This window comes from Triticum dicoccoides, chromosome 6B (assembly GCF_002162155.2).
Source record: "Triticum dicoccoides isolate Atlit2015 ecotype Zavitan chromosome 6B, WEW_v2.0, whole genome shotgun sequence".
Taxonomy (NCBI): Eukaryota; Viridiplantae; Streptophyta; class Magnoliopsida; order Poales; family Poaceae; genus Triticum; species Triticum dicoccoides.
In genome coordinates this window covers 146,308,706-146,315,389 of record NC_041391.1, presented here as the reverse complement: position 1 = coordinate 146,315,389, position 6,684 = coordinate 146,308,706, and the positions used below count along the sequence as shown (strand labels likewise).

Below are 6,684 nucleotides of genomic sequence, written 5' to 3'. Positions count from 1 at the left end.
GTGGGTGGTGCCGTGCGCGAGGCCGCAGGTGGCTCCACGGGCAGCACCTCCCCCGAGGTCGTCGGGATGGCGGCGAGTATCGAGGAGGATCCAGAGGGGGCCATCGCAGGCAGCGGTGGTGCGACTGGTGCTGAGGCCGTCGCAGGCGGTGACGACGGGATCGGCACTAAAAACATGGAGCCGATGGCGGTGGTGCCGAAGAACTGAGGCACCAACGGAGCCAGGGCGAGGTGGGAGGTTGAGGAGGGTGGCAAGCGACGCGGGGATTGACCCGGAGCTGGCGGCGCCCGAAGCAGAAGCGGTCATGGCGCCGGTGGCAGCAGCCCTAGGGTTTAGGGTTTTGGTGGTGCGATGGCGGCGGGTGGAGTAGAGGACCTAGGTTAGGCTCTGACCATGTAAAATGTAGGTTTTGGGGGAACTAGCTCAACCCTCTATGGGGTGGCCTATCACATACATATATAATTGTGTCATACATGTCCTATACCAATATGGTATGAATTACACAATAAAGCTACAATACGAAGTCTAACAGATACCAGGTGAACAACGATGACAGCTTTACCAAGAACCTGACAGTGACACAACCCGGAGCCTTAAAAGCGGGAGAGCAAGCCTACTACCGACTCACGCTTGATCCTGATGGAGTTCTACGTTTGTACCGTCATACCTTCGTGTCTGGCCCTGGCGGTGCATCCAATACCACCACCGTCGTGTGGAGCGCTCTGAACGATCGGTGTGATGTCCATGGCGTTTACGGACACAACAGCAAGCAGTAGCTCCCTCTGCGGTACGGCCGCGCTGGAGGCAGTTACACGATGTTCGTCAAGACCGCGGGAGAGGCGATAGGCGGCAGCAGCACCCACAGCAAACCCGCTGGGCGCACCACCATCATCGTGCTGGTTTGCATCGGCATCCTGGCATGTGTCGCGTTGTCGGCCTTCATTGCATCCGGGTGGCTGCTCCACGTGAAACGGAGGGCCATGCCCCGGAGCGTGGCACCCACGAACACGGACGCCGACGGTGGCGAAGGCTTGGAGGAGGATGAGGAGGCGGCGCCCCTGAGGTTGTACAGCTACCAGGAGCTGGAGCGTGCCACGTGCTGCTTCCGTGACCTGGTGGGTCGCTGCATGTTCGGCACGGTGTTCAAAGGTGCGCTACAAAACGGCGAGCAGGCTATCGTCGTGAAGCAGCTGGAGAAGCTCATGGAGGACGGCGAACGGGAGTTCTAGAGAGAGGTGCGCGCCATCGGGCGGACGAGCCACCGCAACCTGGTCCTCCTCCTCGGCTTTTGTCACGAGGGCGCCAACCGCCTCCTGGTGTACGAGTTCATGAGCAACAGCTCGGTGGCTGACCTGCTCTTCAAGGGTGTTGCCTCGACGCCTCCATGGTCCGACCGTCTTGGCATCACGCTCGGCGTGGCCCGGGGCCTGCACTACCTCCACGACAAGCTCAGCAGTCGCGTGATCCACTGCGACATCAAGCCGCAGAACATCCTCATAGGCGCGGCTCGCACGGCTCGCCGACTTCGGGCTCGCCAAACTTCTCCAACCTGACCAGACACGCACTTTCACCGATGTCCGCGGCACACATGGGTACCTGGCCCCCGGGTGGTATAGGGGCACGTGCCCTGTCACGGCGAAGGTTGATGTGTACAGCTACGGCGTGGTGCTGCTCGAGATCGTGACATGCAGGAGGAGCATGGAAATGGAGGAGGCCCGTGAGGAACAAACCCTCATGGAGCTGGTGTATGAGTGCCTACTGAAGGGTGAGGTGAAGAGGGCCATGAAAAGCGAGGAGGAGGTGGATACGGCGGCCGTGGAGCGGGTGGTGAAGGTTGGGCTCTTGTGCGTGCAAGGAGAGCTCGAGTCGGTCAAAAGCTTCGTCCCTCATGTCCCTCCTCCCGTCCCTCCCCCGTGTGGCGGCGCCACCCCGCGCCGAGGAGCCCCTGCCCTCCTCCTACAGCCTCGTCCCTCCTCCGCTCCCCACCGCCGCTGTCGCCCGGGGCGTCACAGGGCAAAGCCCTTGTGGCGTGGCGGCGGCGGCGGTTTCTCCTCGGATCTCGATCTGGTTGGGAGGCGATGCTCCTCTCCGGCCAAATCGGCGGCGGTGGCGCAGATCGGCAGCGACATGGAAGTGGTGCAGCGGCGGCGGGGGAGGACGGCACCAGCAACGGCGGATCTGGCCTTGACTCATGTCGGGCTAATTCGTTGTGCTATCGATCTCAATTGTCGTCGGCGAGGCACTGCTCCTGGACTTGATCTGCAACACGAGGATGTCTGGGGCGCCGGCCCTAGGCTTGGTGGTGGTGGCCTTCTTCTTCGTCGGAGTTGGTCGGCCGGTTGGCTATGCTCGCATGGTCATGTAGTGACCGACGGCTTGGCCGGCCGGCGGCGGCGGAACTTGGCTGGTGGCAGTGGAAAAGTTCTATCTGGTGAAGCTCGGGCTTCTCGCGGCGGCATGGCGTGGTGCAGTCCCTGTCCATGGCGGATCTGTGACGGCGATCTGCTATGGATTGGTTCGGATCAGAGACGGCGACGAGCGCGCGGGATCCTTCTCGGCGGCTCTCGCGGCTTGGCGAGGCGGGGTGGGACCCCTCCTCCTAGGCTCCAGTGGTGGCACACTCAGGCAGTGGCCGGTGCGCCAGGGGTCCCATGGTAGCACTGTTGCTGCGGTTGGTCGCCGGATCTAGGCGGCTGGATCTGGGGCTTTGAAGGCGGTCGAGACGGTGCACAGGTTGTTGGGTGGATTTCTTGGGACGGATCCGGGTGAAAACCTGATCTTCAGTCGATGGTCGGAGACGGTGATGACAATGCCCTTATCATCATTTCCTTCATGAAGGCATCATCGAGGTGAAGCTCCCAACTCCACTTAATACCTCCGGGGGAAACCCTAGATCAGTTGATCGAATGTTGGCGGCAATCATGTGTCGTAACCCCCTTGGGGGCGGCATTCTTGGAGGTGCACTCGGCTTCGTGGGACCAGCGGACGGCTTCTTTGGTGGACCGGTGCTTCATCCATACATTGATGGCGACGGATCTGGACGGCGTGGCGTAGTGCAGATTCGGAGTTCGATGTGGGAGGATGCACTCGCGCAGGAGGACGACGTTGTTTGGCGTCGTGGTGGCGTCGATGGCTGAGAGACCTGGCACGGTAGATGCAACAGTACAACTCTGAAGATGGACTCGTGGTAGGTGGCTGCGGCGGCCTCATACCCGGCAGGCGTCCTGGTTGAGGAGTGCGTCGGATTGGTAGGTGCCACATACCAGGCAGGCGTCCTGGTTGGGACCTCAGGTCTTAGATGTTTAGGTTTGGCTGCGATGTCTGTTTGGTATTAGGCCCAGAATATCAGCGCCCCTTCATCAACTGGATAGATGTAGCGACAGTTGTTGCTTAGACGGTGTCTTCAGTCTTACTGTTGTATGACTTTGTTAGGTCTTATGAGAATAATTAATAAAGTGGCCGCATGCATCGTCCAGATGCAGAGGCCGGGGGTCATCCTCCTTTTCTAAAAAAAAAGAGAGCCCGAGTCTAGGCCGTCCATCAAAACCGCCATCTTAATGCTGGAAGGACATCTAGACGTACCATTTCCTTCGCGCCCGGCTTCCTAGCTAGTGTTGAACTTTCATATCACCCAGGTTGCTCGGAACATGATGAACAACTCGGCTATCAAATGCAGATGCCTTTAAAATTGGTGGAGTCCAAAAAATGGCACTCCCTCCTTCCCAAAATATAAAGGCGCGCATTGGTTTTTTTTATCTTCATGACATAACTTTGACTACGATTTTCATTTATTGTAGCCCTACAAAATTACTATATAGACATATGAAACAGAATTGTTTTGCAAGACAAAACGAACTCATGCATCAACAACTGCGCATATATAGTAATGATCAAAATTGTGCATCAATGACTGCGCAAAGTCAAACGTGTATTTTGGGAAGGAAAGGGTACAAAACACAAACACGTTGATACTATTTTTTTGAAAAAAAAATCTGAAAACGGATATATTAAACCCTCGAGGAAACAAGATAATTTGCTTTGCTAAGCGTCAAGAAGCATGTAGGAAGGCGAGAAAGCTCCTTCACGATCGCGCGTTGGAACGCTCGATTGAGCATCACGTGTTGGTTATTGTCCTTCCATGTCGTGACCATCCAAAATCCATAAATCTCTCTTTGAATTCTAATGGGTGGGCCCAGCATGTCCTTCCATAAATCTCTCCTACTCAATTCAATGGGTGGTGCGGGCATCTCCTTCCATACCCCTCCCCCCACCCCAAAAAAATCAGGGCTGACGCGTCATTTGATTTTCTCACGCCCTCATTTAGGTTGCTATCGGAAATCGGGCGTTGTAACGCGCGAGCACGAAATAGCATCCGTCGTAGGAAGGATGACGAGCGGCCATCTGGAGTGTTGCAGGCTTGATTTGCCATTGTTCGTGCCCCGGCAAGATTTCGGGATCAAAAGCTTTTATGGAGCATTGTGACAATGTGTGTGATCATAAAAGAATAGCGAGGTCAACTAGAGGACTTTGGTATGAGAATGGGGGCGAGAAATTTACATAGCTCATGTGAACCCAAGAATGGATGAACATCTTCTTCATAGATTTCTTCAAGTGCATCGATAGATTGAAGACCCCGTGAAGCATGAACAACTTCGAGGAATTGGCACCATGAGACGCAATGTCGTAAGCAATTTCCATCCCAGAGTTACCGGATCCAACGACCAACATATTTTCCCTAGAGAATCTCTCGCATGACTTGTGGCTTCATGAATAGATGGTCTCACCCGGAAAAGGTTGCAGGCCAGGGATCATTGGAATATTTTCTGCGCTATTTTCCCCACTAGCCATAACAAGAAACTTTGTTGTGAAATTTGTTGTCGTGCACTTTGCCATGTTCAGCGCCTTGATAGACCAACACTTCTTATGTGCACTTTGCCAATTGCCATGTCCAGCGCCTTGATAGACCAACACTTCTTATCATTGTCGTATGTGCATGACTCCACACCAGGGAGATACTTTGGTTGGATATTGAAATGCTCAATGTAGTCATCCAGGTACTTTTTCTTTACGAACATGTTTTTTGATATGTATGTTGGTGCATCTGCTGGGTATGACATGTTTGGTAACTCACAGGATTCCTTTGCAAGATGCAGCTTGAGGCGATCCTAAGAGCGGTGCCGCCAAGTGACACACTGCAGTTCTCTCGCTCGAAGACGACATAGGGAATGGAGAATTGGCTGCTGTGGCGAGGCCTGCCGGCCCAGCACAAACAAACACTGTGACATTCTCCATCGCAAAAACAAGAGGCTGCAAAGTTGTGGGATGTGGTGTGGTAGTAGGCTGGGATACCTAGCGCCTGTTTGGCAGTCATCCAGCTTTGCGGAGCGGACGAAGCACCACTCCAAGAAAATAGGTTGCGGCTCGCTCCGCTCCGGTGCAGAGCTGCGGAGCGGAGAGCTGCCGAACATGGCGCTAGTGTAAGATGAGATAACCCTTTGCTTGCCCGACTCAGGGGAATATATATACTTATAGATTTCACGTGCCAATTCTATTTTGTGGTCGTGCTCAGATTAAGAGATGCATGAAAGGTAACGACTAATTGACACATATAACCTGGTGTATATCTTATTCCTTTTGGAAAAGAAACCCCATAATGGCATTGTTCGTGTAAAATCATATCCTTGTACGAAATACTCCTAGGTAAGAAACACAATTCTGATCAGTTACAGTTCTTTTGAATATACTAACCGGGTTAATCTGCATATGCTTAGACCATAGCTTTTTTGTGTTTCTTCCCATAACGAATAAAGATATGTGTTCTGAGAATGATGTTTTTAGAGTGTATCTTCTGAGAATGATGTTTTTAGAGTGTATCTTTCCTTTCACTGCAGTTATAGACAAAACAAATTTTAAACGTGGTAGGATAAGAGGTTTGAGTCAGGTTTCTCGACAAACATTTACAGATAAAATATGATTTGATTCCCCCTAGGCAAGGAAATGCAGCCATATTCTGAACCTTATACACCAGATATTGAACCTTCCCTGGACTGTCCCTGAAAATTGCATCGGTTCTTCTCAAGCCATTCATTCTAGATGACCGCAATACGCGCTACACCGAACTCATGAGTATGTGGTTTATCCATGTGGCTTATACGCAAATTCCACCACTCGTTGAGGTTACCTTTTTAAGCCATCTGTAATTAGTTGGTTGGCCGCTTATGAGATACACAATTCGTCAATTCCAAACACTCTGGAAATGTTGTAGTACTCGGCCGGGTTGGGATCCACTGCGACGTCAATCCGCAGAACATCCTTGTAGATGGGGCGGCACAGCAAAAATCCCCGACTTCGGGCTCGCCAAGCTGCTCCAGCCTGACCAGACACAGCACTTCCACCAGTGTCCGTGGCACACGCGGGTACCTAGCCCCCGAGTGGTACAGAACTATCATATGGCACGAAGCAACACAAGCACCCAGGTCGCTGGGAACATGACGAAGAATTCAGATGTCGAATGCAGAACTGCAGATGGCATAAAAATTGGTTGCATCTTGCAAGAGAAGGCGGCAAACAGAGTACAATATACATGAGTTGAGTTGGAAAAATGGTACAAAGTACAAACACGGTGAGATTATTACTTCTGGACTAACCTAACCCTCTACGTCCCATGTTCCCATCTTTGGCGGG

At 52.9% G+C, this 6,684-nt stretch overlaps 1 pseudogene; it reads left to right on the top strand.

The window, feature by feature from the left end:
* The first annotated feature begins 304 nt into the window (after positions 1 to 304).
* Positions 305 to 2,603, top strand: LOC119320921 (annotated as a pseudogene).
* Positions 2,604 to 6,684: the final 4,081 nt, after the last annotated feature.